This window comes from Staurois parvus, unplaced genomic scaffold, assembly GCF_062004578.1.
Source record: "Staurois parvus isolate SC_StPar_1 unplaced genomic scaffold, SC_StPar_1.0 ptg001805l, whole genome shotgun sequence".
Classification (NCBI taxonomy): domain Eukaryota; kingdom Metazoa; phylum Chordata; class Amphibia; order Anura; family Ranidae; genus Staurois; species Staurois parvus.
The window spans coordinates 509326-523666 of record NW_028319601.1 but is presented as its reverse complement, the minus strand read 5'-3'; the positions used below and the strand labels follow the sequence as shown (position 1 = coordinate 523666).

At 39.5% G+C, this 14341-nt stretch overlaps 1 protein-coding gene and 1 long non-coding RNA gene across 2 annotated transcripts in view; one reads left to right on the top strand and one right to left on the bottom strand.

Annotated features, from left to right (window-relative positions):
• The window catches only part of RORA (RAR related orphan receptor A), a 596842-nt gene that overhangs the window by 202503 nt on the left and 379998 nt on the right, over positions 1–14341 (top strand). The window lies entirely within an intron of this gene.
• LOC149434191 (uncharacterized) lies at positions 1082–11855 on the bottom strand. The gene is made up of 3 exons (XR_016308792.1): positions 11277–11855; positions 5479–5610; positions 1082–1202 (listed from the first exon to the last, which is right to left on the bottom strand). It is a non-coding gene; the product is annotated as an uncharacterized LOC149434191 (long non-coding RNA).

Genomic DNA, 14341 nt, shown 5'->3' with positions numbered 1-14341 from the left:
TCTAAAAAAGCAGCAGGAACAGGGAGAAATGATCTTTTTATTTACTACAGTTCTGTGTAGGTTTTGAATAAGTACGTTTATTTTTACATGTATAATACTATTTGTAAGTTCTGGCGGTCCACGAAAATGGGCATTTCTTCCAGCTCTCTAATTCTACAAACATAGCGTACCCAATGGATGGATGAGCTCACCGTGGCACTTTTAAATATTTGATCAAATGACAGATGCTAATTAGATGTAGGGAAAGCTGTAATGTGTTTATAATCTCATACTACTACTATACTTTTATAAAGGGAATGTATAGTTTTTTCTGAGATTTGACAGGAACATGATTTTTCTCTCCTGCATTTAAAGTATTACTATACCCAGGATCCTGCATTCACTATATCTGGCCTCCCAGAGTACACAGAACATGGAAATGCAATTATTTTAGTAAATATAAACTTCTAAATACCTTTTCTCATCAGCAGTTAGAGCAGTCTTGTGACTTCTATCAGTGTCCAGCCAAGTACGTGTTAAAGCTTGTAGGAGGAGTTTTCATTTTGCTCTTGGAGGTTGCAGGACCCCTGACCTCTGTCTGGACAGTGCTGATTGGCCCTGTGCTAATCACATGCACTGTCCCAATAAAAAAAAACTCTCTAGCAATACACATCAAGCAGCATTTTCAGAGTGACTCCACATGATATTTCTTATCAGGAGAAAAGAGGAGGACACTGGAAGGAGGGGAGGATCAGAGAAGTCAGGATCAAACTGCGATTTTACACAATGCAGAGAATTAATCCCTTAGGTTCCGCAGTGAGTATAACAAGCATGCTTTACTGCATATACAGACTGATTTTACTGTTGTGGGTTTAGTAACACTTTAAGTACCACCCTCAGATAGCTAGTGGACAGTGAGAGAAGAAACAGCAAACTGATGAGCTCATCTCTTTGTCAGTCTGCTCTCTCATCCTATCAGCATGTCCCTTATTAGCACATGAGCTCTGCAGTAAAACTGACCTCTTCCTCTCAAAGTCTGGGCTCTGCAGTGTAGGAGATTGCGAGAGACTCACACCAGGCCAAAATCAGGTACTTAAACCGCTTGCATTTAAAAAATGTGTATTTATTATTGTGTTAATAAATACAGATCCCGGTTCATTTGTTCCATTTATATCTTCCTGGAGTTCATCATTAATGTGTGTAGTTCAGACGGTAAGACAGACCTGTGAATGATATATGCATAACGCAAGTAATAGGATTTTACATTCCAGTACTGAGAATTAGTGAAGTTTGCAGGGAACTACACAAATTCAAGTTTTAAACCTTTGATTTTCCCTAGAAGTTCTACAGCAGCTACCCAGGAATAAAGGAAAACATAAGTGTTCATGGTATGAGAAGCCCAAAGGTGCCTTTGTAGACCGATACCTGGGTATCTTCAGGGGAAAAGAAATAAAGGTGAACCAAGTTTTACAAGCTGTTACAGATCTACTTTGGAGACCAGCCTTGCCAGGTCACACCGTCCTGTCTGTACGAGTCTGTTCTCTCCAGACAAGGAGATGCAGTAAGGAGACACCTTGTACCGAACAAAGAGGCTGCATTTGGGATATAATTAGAATATTCCAGGACTCTGCGGGAGCATCTGAGCCAGATAGAAGATCAGCTCACCTGCAATGTCTGCTGAAGCAATAACGAAACATTCTTTCCATTTATATTCTTGTAGGTCAAATTCTAGTTTACTGCAATTGTTGAGAAGGGAAATACTGTATATTCTTATTGTACTTTATTGGATGTAACCATCTTGATACTTACCAGATTTCATAATGTTTTTGGACCTATCACTTATCACATAAAATCCTATTTTATGTTTTATTGTTCATTTAAGGTGGTTCTAAATTCAATTTTTTTCCTTAATGCATTCCTTGCATTCTCTCTTGAGCAGCCATTACTGCTGTCAGTGAAATCCTATGAGGAAGGGCTAGAAGGCGTGTTCGAGTCACGCTGTGTATGTCCATGAATGCACACAGCCCAGCTCAGAAGCATGTCCACACGGGTGCCTGCTTAGCACAGAGAAGAGGAGGAAAGGAAAATGCAATACTTACAGTGCCTTGAAAAAGTATTCATACCTCTTGAAATCTTTCACCTATTGTCATGTTACGACCAAAAATGTAAATGTATTTTATTGGGATTGGCTCCATGAGATGTTCAAAGCTTGGGATATTTTTTTATAACCTAACCCTGCTTTAAACTTCCCCACAACTTCATCCCTTACCTGTCTGGTGTGTTCCTTGGCCTTCATGATGCTGTTTCTTCACTAATGTTCTCTAACAAACCTCTAAGGGCTTCACAGAACAGCTGTATTTCTACTGAGATTAAATTACACACAGGTGGACTCTGTTTACTAATTAGGTGACCTCTGAAGGCAATTGGTTCTGCTAGATTTTAGTTAGGGGTATTAGAGTAAAGGGGGCTGAATACAAATGCACACCACACTTTTCAGATATTCATTTGTCAAAGTTTGAAAATCATTTATCATTTTCCTTCCACTTCACAATTATGTGCCACTTTGTGTTGGTCTATCATATAAAATCCCAATAAAATACATTTTTGGTTGTAACATGACAAAATGTGGAAAGTTTCAAGGGGTATGAATACTTTTTGAAAGCACTGTACCTGTGCAATACCTTTCAGGTACCTTGCAGGTAATTATAACATCTTTTTTATTTAAAGAAAAGAATTGTGCATTTAGGACTACTTAAAAATGTTCTCGCTTCCATAAATATTGTGTAAATCACCTGGGGCATCACACTTGTTATTTGTCTAATTAAAAGTAGTCATTATTATCACCATCATCATCATCTGTGCATTTTCTTACTGCTGTAGGAGTCTCAGGGAAGGTATGAGTCAGTCCAGACTTCCTTTTGCTTGGCTAGAAACTTAAGTTCTTTGTTGATTGCCACACTCCTAATTCTATCGCAAAGAGTAAAGCTGGTCATATACTAGTAGAATTATAAATTTTTCAAAACGTTCATTTTTTGATTTTCTAATGGTTAGTGGGGTCAAATTGACAGTCATGTTTAACTGTAGTGATGAGAAAATTCGAAAGAGCAAGATGGAAGTTGTTTCTTGCACAAACAAAATTCTATGGTTTTATTGTACATATTTCAATGCGCATGGTCTAGGTACAAAAGAAACCTGTTCAATACAGCTGAGAGTCCTTTCAAGTAGCATGTCTGGATTTCATTTTAAAGGGCTTTCAGACGAAATAAGTTGGCTCATTGATGGCAAGATGGAATGCTCTGATGAATAATTTTCCAGAATTTCATAATGACAATTTTTTAGAATTTGTAAATGGCCAGCTTAACACCAATCCTGCAGAGAAACCCATTTTCTACAGATTGCACCGAGTCTTTCAGTATTTATAAATACTTCATGAAAAAAAAAAACATGAGGGTTGGGAGTGAGACTGAAAGGTAAACCTGGTTTTCTTAGAAAACAAGTCATGAGTTCTCACCACAGACCATAATAACGTGCACAAAACATTTGCAGTGCAATTATACAGGACAGTGGCTCACACCTCCACTTCCCTTCACTTCTACTCATTGTGAAACTATCAGCTGGCATTCATTTAGTGCACCTGGCTTCCACATAGTTCTAGTATTTATGTAATCTGGATGGCACTGAATCTTGTGGCTGTAAAACTTTAATCCAGTTTTACCTGGTTCTGGGCACCACTTTCTTCCTGAGTCAACCACAACATAGTGAGATGGAGGTTTACGGCGTAGAACTATGTGATAAGAGACTACAATCCTACCTAGATGGTTGTATTGAATTTAAAAAAAAATTGTTTAAGTGCTTGTTTACCTCACAGTTTTGCCCATTGCAGTGCTATTGGAAGACAGAGCAAAAAACTTTGTTTCCTTATGAGACTGGTGCACATCACCATTAGGTTTTTTTTTTCAGCTCAACATGATATGACACAGTCTACTGCTTCACACCACACTGCCACTAACAGAACTGAAAGAAATGTCACTTGTAACAAAAAAAGGAAAAAAAAATATATATAGTGTGATGCTCCAGGATCAGCACATCAGTAACAGCTTACTCCTGTGAATAAGCCCTAAAGTAACTAAAGACAATTTTTTTTTTTAGAATTTCGATTTTTATTGCTGTCTGTGTCCTTGCAAGATAGATTTAGTTTCTCTAACTGTATTCATTAATAATGTGAACAGGAATGAAAATTAGGGTAAATACGAAATTTTGAGTTTCCGTCAGAACAAGATTAGAGAGGTCAACAGCAAGTGAGATATGTTCTCATTTTCTGTTGGGTCTATAGGACAGAAAGTAAAGGAAAGTCTCCCTAATGAGACAGAAGAGATTTACTAAAAATGGAGAGTGCAAAAACTGGTGCAGGTCTGCAGAGAAACCCCATCAGCTTCCAGTTTTTTTTTGTCAAAGTTTAATTGAACAAGCTGAAGTTAAAGGCTGATTGGCTACCATGCACAGCTGCGCCAGATTTTTCACTCTCCAGTTTTAGAAAAGCAAACCCAGAGATGGCAAAAAAAAACCCCAAACCTGTCAGATGTTTTAAACTTCTCATGCTGTTTCCCAAATAAAAAAATGGCTTTAGATATAGTACCTTAAATTTTACTTTGTTGGGTACCATTACCTGTTATGGATTAACTGATCTTGTTGCCTTGTTTTTTTCTTAATACTCCTATACTACCATAAATTGCCTTTCATTTTAAATTACTTAAATTGAATATTTGAGTGTTTTATATTTTACCACAGACCATCATGTGTGCAGTTTACTCCTGCCAACTTAAAGTGGTCTACAGCTAAGTGATTATCCAAACAGAAAATTTATCTGAGCAAGATGTGTTTCAGTAACTTGGACACATGCCCAATGAATGCATCATTTCAAGTTCTCAGACGGTGGTTTCCTGCATGCACCCTTTTCTTCTGCTTGTGTTGTGTTAAAGCTATGGTAAACTTGCAGAAATTAATAAACAAAAAAGACTTAATTTTAAAGAACTGATAGGTAAAAGAAATCTGTAATTGAGATACAAAGAGGCAACTATTTCTGACAGCCCCGTATGCAATATGTTAAGCCTCTGAGCCTCAGAGTATGTACTATGTGTGACTTCCTGCTTTTCAGATCTGCATGCTTGTATCTGGTCAGTGGCTCAGACAGCATTGGAACCAGTGGTTTGGAGTAACAGCCAAGCAATTGTCATTATAGGAATGAGTTCAACAATGGCAACCCCCATAGTTATAAATGAATATAATAACAGGTTTATTTTAATACTGAATAATACATTTTTTTTAAATTATTTGGGATACTGGGCTGCTTCTGCCCTGGTACCTTCTGATAATGACGTCTGTAAGCTACCTTACAATCAAATGCTCATATTTAGCATGAGATTGCTAGTCGATTACATATTACATATTGGGAGACGTCAGGAAATGTTCACTGGGAAATAAATAGTCTTGTCCACTTACCAGTAATTTAAAGCAATCTTGTGAACTTTACTAATCCAGGAGACATACTCTTGGAAAGTAGTGTTTCATCCTCTGGATCTCAACAGCATGGTAGTTCTGGTCATCGTGTAAAGTCTACGAGGAATGATTTCACTAAAGTACAAAATACAGATAAGGAAAGTCCAGGAAATGCTTCTTGGTAAATTTATAGAAATAAACCCCCTGAGCAAGGGCTTCTGGAAATAGCACATTTGCATGTCAGGCCTGTAAGTGAACATCCCAGTGTGTTAATTATATTGTGATTATCACCCAGAAGTTAGCTCAGTTGGAAAGTTCTATGGCATCATTTCTAAAGCAGAAAATATTAAAATCATACAAATCCAAGCCAGAACTGGAAGATATAGCTTAGCAGTGACTTTGTCCATGGTCTCAGATAATATTATACAAATAGGATGATTTTGAGATGTTTACCAATCCAGTAATTGTTTTATCTCCACTTACATTTATAAACAGTTATATCTTACAAACAGGTGTAGACTGGAAGTTGTTGCACTACACCTACCAGTTAATTTACAGTCAAGAATAATTGTGGCCATAAGTTTAAAAAAAACTGAGTACAGTTCTTTTTCCGCTGGGGAGGTGTTATCTGTTGAATTGTACTCCATACACTACACTGTTATAATTTAAATTCTTTGATATTATAGAAATTAAACATTGATCTTCTAAAGCAGCCTTTCTCAACCTTTTCAACACAGAGGAAACCTTAAAATGACTTTTTGATCTCGGGGAACCCCTGCTAAAAATGACTGTATCTACAGCTCATGATACATTCGTGTGATGGTCAGTGGGAAAAATGTTCCTTCCACTTGTGGTCATTGAGATGAATTACCGCCTTATAGATGGCTAAAAGAAAAACGGTGTCAGCGGGAACCTATCTGAGAGGCGGATATTGCTTGTTGCTCAAGGAACCCCTAGCAACTTCTGGAGGAACCCTGGTTGTGAAACCCTGTTCTAAAGTGTATGGAATATGGCCAGCATTGTCCTTTCATTTGAGGATCAGAAAAAAAAAAAACAATTCTAGTTTTGGTTAGGAGTTGGAGAGAATTAAAACTTTGGTGAGTTTTTTCATTGTTGTATGTCCGAGTTGGGGTATTTCTGTCCTGTGACCTTTGTCGACAGTAATTAAGGATAAATCTAAATAATAAATCTAAAATATAGAAGTAAAATATGCAGCGCTTTTAAAATTGAATATGAACAAGCAGAAAATCAGAACATGAACAGCATAACTGCATGACAAACTCAGTCCATATTGCATGGTGCGATAAAGTGATAGGTGCAATTGTCCCAATAATCCATGTTCAGAGAAATTCGTGACTCTTGTGATCTCGTGATTTGTACAAAAAATGCACTAACCAGATAGCGCAATAAATGCGCATGGAGCAATTAAGACCCGCTCCTGGTGCTCTGGACTTGTAATATTAGGAGGATGTCATCTGCAGGTTTGGCCACCAGATGTCATCAATCCAGGTATATTGGTAAGTCATCCACCAGAGAGATCATCAGCGGGGGAGGGGGTGATCATACATCATTCACAAATAGGCGTAACCTTCAAAAACGGGCTCCCATACAATAGATGAGACCCAGAGAAGCCTCTGATAGTGTAGTATGTCTTTAATAGGTAAAACTTACACCAAGTACAATTGAAGGAAAAACTTACATCAAAGCAAAGTCTGGCCACCAGGGCGTCAGTCAGGATGGCCTTGTGGTATGGATACAAAGGTCAGGGGCACCTCCCTAACGCGTTTCGTGTGAAAACACTTCCTCACATCCTGACTGACGCCCTGGTGGCCAGACTTTGCTTTGATGTAAGTTTTTCCTTCAATTGTACTTGGTGTAAGTTTTACCTATTAAAGACATACTACACTATCAGAGGCTTCTCTGGGTCTCATCTATTGTATGGGAGCCCGTTTTTGAAGGTTACGCCTATTTGGGAATGATGTATGATCACCCCCTCCCCCGCTGATGATCTCTCTGGTGGATGACTTACCAATATACCTGGATTGATGACATCTGGTGGCCAAACCTGCAGATGACATCCTCCTAATATTACAAGTCCAGAGCACCAGGAGCGGGTCTTAATTGCTCCATGCGCATTTATTGCGCTATCTGGTTAGTGCATTTTTTGTACAAATCACGAGATCACAAGAGTCACGAATTTCTCTGAACATGGATTATTGGGACAATTGCACCTATCACTTTATCGCACCATGCAATATGGACTGAGTTTGTCATGCAGTTATGCTGTTCATGTTCTGATTTTCTGCTTGTTCATATTCAATTTTAAAAGCGCTGCATATTTTATTTCTATGTTTCTATCTGGGTCCCAAGGTTACCTTTTATGCTAGCTGCTTCACTTATATGTTCCCAGCGCTCTATTACCTACTTATACAATAAATCTAAAATGTTACAGTTGTCAGCAGTGCCTGGATGAGGTTATCTAGCACCCAGGGCGAAGATGCCACACTGCGCCCCCCCAAGATATATGAGTATTATGTGTCAGCAACACCCCCCCCTCTTAAAAAAAAAAAGCACTACTCTGCACACTGACCCCCTAAGCATATATTCCCTTTGCAAGCCAAACTTTTCCCTAAACAAACACTCCCCTGCCTCCTACCACAAATCCTCTACCTCTCAAAATTTCTCTCTTAGCACAAATGCTCTTCCAGCACAAATTTCCACCCCTCCCCCCATGCCCCCTCCTAGCACAACCCCCCTCCAAATATCCCCATGAGCATTGCATGAGCAAATCCTGCTCCTGAGCACAAATACCCCTGAAACTCCTCTCCCAAATACAAATTCCCCCCAAAAAAATTTCCCTTCCTAGCACAAAGCCCCTTCCCTCCATATCCTCCTAGCAGTAATCCTCCCCAAATTTTCTCATGAGCATAAATCCTCCCCACAACACAAATCCCCCCAAAAACAAATTTCTACTCACAGTAAATATCCCCCTCTGCAAATTTTCCCTCCTAGCACATCTCCCCCCCCCCCCCAAATTTCCCCTCTTAGCACAATTCATTCCCCCTCCCAGCACGTATTGCCTCAAATCACCCTTCCTAGCACCCCCATCACCCCCATGCACAAATTCCCCCCTCCTCGATCCCCCTCTAGCACATTTTCATACCCACCAAAACTTCCCACCTAGCACTAATCCTCATATCTGTCTACCCTCCTAGCACACTCTCATCCCGTTTCTTACTTTGCACCCCCCCATCATGTCCACAGTACAATTCTCCCTTCCTTTAAACACACAGACCTCAGATTCAGCATGGCAGTGGCTGTCTGATGCCCTTCCCCCCAGGCTCCTCCTCGTCTTGGCACACCAGAGTTGAGGAGGAGCCTAGGGCCAGCAGACTTTTAACACTTTCTCCTGGTGGGCAGAGGTGCTTGACCTGCCACACCTGCAGGGGTATGGGAGAGTGGCTCAGGGATACCTGCTCTCAGATCGGGAGTTTACAGGGTCAGCTTACCCTGCACAGTCCCAATCTGACAATTTTGATGCAGGAGCGATCAGCGGCGGGAGGATGAGCTGGAGGGGAGAGAGAGGCTCTCATCTGTCCTCTGGGGTTGGCTTATGACTTGCCGTGCTGAGATGACAGGAGTAGTGATGCTGTAGTCACTACTCCTGTCAGTTTGTAGCTGCAGAAACTCTCCATGCGGTGCCCCTTCCACCTTACATTATACTAGAACCTGGGGCAGCCACCCCTCCTGTCAACCCTCTTGTACCGGCCCTGGTTGTCAGAACAGAAGGGTAAATCTCGAAAACTTGACAGCTGTCTAAATTGAAATCCTTCCTCAGTTAGGCAGAAACAGGTTGGGAGAGTGGGGACAGATCTCTTTTTATATTTTTGTGAACAACCTTTTCTGAGTTGTATATGGAATGCTTGTGTAATGAGACAGAGACAAAATCTCAGGATTGTCTTAGAGCACATTTGTGAATGAGTTAGAAGAGTTTTATTCTGACATTTATTTCTCCTTGATCATTAAGTGATGTGCAGCTAGATAGGAGAAGCCCATTGGGACTATGGCTTTGCAATGTTTTTTATATGGCCGGCTTGTAAGTTTCCCCATGACAGCCAGTGTAGCACTTTAATCCTTTCCCTCTGGAGCTAGATTCCCACAGGTCAGATTCTTACAAATATTCATATATCTTATGCTGCTCTCATGAGATCTCCTTTCCAGCTTATTTCCTTCTATAGAAGAGTTCAGGTATGAATACAAAATCATTGTACTTCTTGATATTGATCAGTATATTTGTGCTGCTTCTCTATTATTACCTGATTTCTGCTGTTCCCTTTTTCATCTCTGTCATGTATTACTTAGTGTTGTTTCTGCTTTGCCTGGCAAACTACTATCAGTTACAAAACGACTTCACAATTCTTTGCTACATTCTTTTTTTAATAATACTCCTCATTGTTGCACTAAAGCTTCAGTTGTTTTTTTTTTTACCTGCTTTGATGCATTCATTTTTAGGTCAAGAGAGTTTTTATTCACCATTCAAGTCACTGTGGCTTTCGGGGCCGCTTTAGGGCAAAAGTGGACTGGGGGCAATGATAAAACGAGTGGGCCCACCTTTGTACATCAAACAGACATTTGTATCTAAAGAAATGTGTAAGTTTCTCCAAAGAGTATGAGAGAATAAAAATGTGTATTTTTATATAGTTGAAAATGCAGGCTTACAATTTATGAAACTGGGGAAGAAAGATCAAGTTTTGATTCTCTTAGGAATTTTAGTTCCTTGTTTAGGATTTATGGTTTCCAAATGCTTCCACTTTTTCATTTACAGTATCTAAGTTAAGATTATCCTCTTTAAAGAAGACATGTGACTTAGCACAAGTTATACATTAATTATATCCACCCCGGTGCTGATGGGCTCAATTTTTTTAGGGAGTTCAGGATAAATTCTTTTTGGCCCTTTTTTAAAGCAATCAAGATTTCTTTCATTTCACTTATTTTATTCTTTATGTATAATCATTGCTTATCTTTTCTTGGACAAGAAAACTGTAAATTTTAATGAGTTTGTTGCACCTTATTACTTTCGTGATTGCAAAAATAAAAGTTTCATGACCACTTTACATCCAATCACCTGACAGTCTTCTTTTTTAGCTAGTAAAGCCAGCCATAGATGGTTCGGATCTTGGCCAGTTCTGCAGGGACCACTCGAGATTCAATCCACCTATGGGCAGGCTGGTTGTACAGACGTTGATCCATTGATTGACTTCAGTACAACCAGCCTGTCAGTTTTTTTATTCACGTGATCACTGTCAGTGGCTATAGCCCCAGCAGCAATCATTGTATTCTGCTAGCAGGGAAGGCTCCCTGCCACTAGAACACAATAGCACTGCATGAGGGATTCCCCCATCAACATTGACTGTGTTGATGGGGGAATCGATCAGTATTTTTTCCTTCCACCCGTGGGCTACTTTGCAGTTGCAGTATTTGTTTTTTTTTCTTGTCATTGAGGGACAAAATGCTAAAATCTAGGAAATCTACTTCCCAGAGGGTTTATCAACCCACATGTGAGGAAAGCTTTTCTTGATGCAAGACAAAATCTTTTACCCCAGGAATTTTTCTATGGAACTAATTCTGCCCTTTTAACAGGTGTGTTTGGATCAGCATTTGGCCTTGAGCACCAACAAGATTGCACTTGCATCCTTGATCCAGAGACTTCTGGCTTCTGATTTTTTGATCAGGACTTTTGTGCAGGGTATCTCCCATGCAGGTTCTCCTGTATGCTCCCCTGTGACTCATTGGGATCTTACCTTGGTTATCTTGGTTCTCTGAAAACCGCCCTTTAAACCAACCAGGGATATTGTCCTCTCCTCTCTCACGTACAGGGTTGTGTTCTTTTTGCCATCAGTTTCTGAGATCTTCCTCCATTATTGGATGTTGTTTGTGTTGTGCATGTCAGTCTCACAGCCACTGCTTCCATTAGAAAGACTGGTTCACTTTTTGTCGTTTCTGAGGATCCTGTAAAGGGAAACCTTATTCTTATTCCACTATTTCTTGTTGACTCAGACAAACCATCATCAGAGCTTATGATCTCAAGGATTGGGTTCCACACTTTCCTGTTAAGTCACACTGTTTTTTATCAAGAGGATGTTGAGGTCTTTGAAATTCAGATGCCAGTTGTGAGTGTAGAGTTCTTCTGGTAGTTCTTTTAGCTGCAAGCAGTCCTCAATTCTGTTGTTTTTTTTTTTTGGACAGTGTGTTAATGTTGCGGTTGCCGACCTCTCACTTGGACTGTTTTTGCATGTCCTGAATTCCTGTGTTCCTCAATTAATGAGTAAGAAAACAGGGTTTTTGTACTTACCATAAAATCCATTTCTTAGAGATCATTAAGGGACACAATTCCCACCCCTTTGTGTCTATGATTATGCTCTCGGTACTGCTTTAACACAAAACTCAGGTATGCTGGGAGTAAGAGCAATTATCCTGGGCTGGCCACAATATTTTTTTTGGCAGATTCTCCTGAAGGAGGGAGTATAACCTGCCAGTCTGAATTCCTATGTTCTTCAATGATCTCAAAGAAATGGATTTTACATTAAGTACAAATATCCCATTTTTTCTTGATTTATTAAGGAAATGAGATTGTGGTAGGGCGTGACTCATCCCTTTAAGGGAAATCCATTCAGTTATTCAAGATTTTTTATACTCACGTGTTGATATATGTTGGCAGTGTTCCACAATTATATTATTGCCTGCCTGAACAATGCTCTTCAATGTTTTAAAAGTGATAAATATATCACTCAATAGTTAGACTTCAAGCTAAACTCCAACCAGGTCTACAAACTAAAGGCTGCCTGAAAAAATCTACAGGGGCTCAATAACAGTCCAGTCATCCTGATGAAGGAGAGAGAGCAGCAGTGACTGGTCTTAATACAGGATGCTCCTGCACAGAGGTATCTATTGAATAAATGCACAAATATGAAAGCACAAAAAACGCATGAAGATTCAAAAAAGAATGCAGACCCTTGTATTTAGACAGTACATACTCAGAGATTAGCTTGAAAACAGGCTTTACACTGCATGCAAGGTCTCTTTATTAAATGTGTTCCCCTACACAAAAGTTTGATATTATACTACCTTTTCTTCAACTTCTGTGGTGCAGGGGGTGGCATCATCCTTCTGCAAAAGGATCCTAGAAAACATTGAGTGCTCCTAATTTTATGAGAAGACACTGCAGCACAGGGCTGGATTTTGGATACTCTACAATCCCTAGATCATTATTATTTCACGTTTAAGGTACTGAGGATTACCCTGTATGTTAGCTGCTCACCCTGTCTGTTTGCGCTCACTTACCTTACCCTTTACATAATCCCTAGATCACACTGGAAGGAGGATGAGTTCACCCTCACCTAGGCAGAGTGACTATGTTGTCTAACATTTTTGCCTTACAGGGTGATTTTTTTCACACTTTTATTAAGAGATTTAACAAAGGTTAGAGGTACACATTTTAAAACAGACATCTAAAATATGCTTGTTTACTGTGGGTTAGGCTCAATGAAGTACATCCAACCTTGTGTTCTTATTTTTTTTATTTACAGTTGACAATTTTACTGAGCACCGGGAGTATCACTATACTCATGGCTCTCTAACAGGAGTAATGCATCTTTCTCACACAGCAGCTGCTTTGCCCACCCGTCCCCTCTACTGTCCATTCATAGAAGTATTTGTGAATGGGTTCACATAATACAAAGTGTTTCATGATTGGGCAAGAAGAGGGGAGAAGCGGGCAGATCGCCTTCACAAGACTTTGTAGCTGTAGGAGTTGAGTCATGAAGGCCCAGCATCAGAGTTCTGGAAGTATAGGAGTAGCTGTTCTCTTGGCACTCAGGAAAAGTGTAAATTGCAAATTAAAGAGATAGTCCACATAGTAGCATGCACCTAATTGTACTTAACCCATAGTAAGCCAGCACATTTAGAGAATATACAGGTATTTGAGGCAATGGGACTTTTAATGGTACTCAAGGGTTCAGTTCAAACACAATAAAATTATAAAATTTTTTAATTTAAACTATGATAATAGAAATGGGCAGATAAAAACCTTCCTAGGTATCACATTTTGTTAACAGGAATACTGACCATCTCCCTTCAAAAAATGTGTGGTTGAGTCAAATCAAGTCAACTACTCCCCATTTAAGCTGCAGTGAGCAGCAAACAGGGGTCTTTACATGCCACAGTCGTAATACTTCACTTCGTGCCCACCGAAAGGTTTACCCGACATGTAGTGATTGGTGGGTAGTAAGCCTGCTGAACACTGCACACTCAAGCAAATAGGGCCACAAACAACCCACAACCACATGCAATGTGCATGGTTGTGGCATGTTTCTCAGCAAAAATGAAGTCAAAACAGGCATCATATCGCTTGCTTCAGTATAATAATCTTTCAGCGTCTGTGATATCGTCAAAAAAAATTATATACGTGCTCCCAGATTTAATCGCCTTCATGAAGATATTTCTTTTAATCCGTGAAAACCTCAAAAAAAGAAAACTCAATATAGTGCATTATCCCACACAAATATACAAAATATCATATAATCACCCTGTGGTTACTGACGTGTCACCCCACTTAGTGTCCAAATCTAAATGGCTGTATAAAACACCCTTTCCCTATCAAAACTTGTCTCTAGCTCTCAATTTCATATACTCCAAAAACCGTGCTCGAATCCGTCTTTTTCTTTCTTTAATATTTCTTCAAAGAAAACCAATAATAGTGCAATATCCTTTTGGATACAAAAAGGTGCTTCCCTAATATTCATGGTACACGTGTAAATGTGAAATACACTCCCCGTCACCTTACACACCATGCACCTTAGCAGATTAA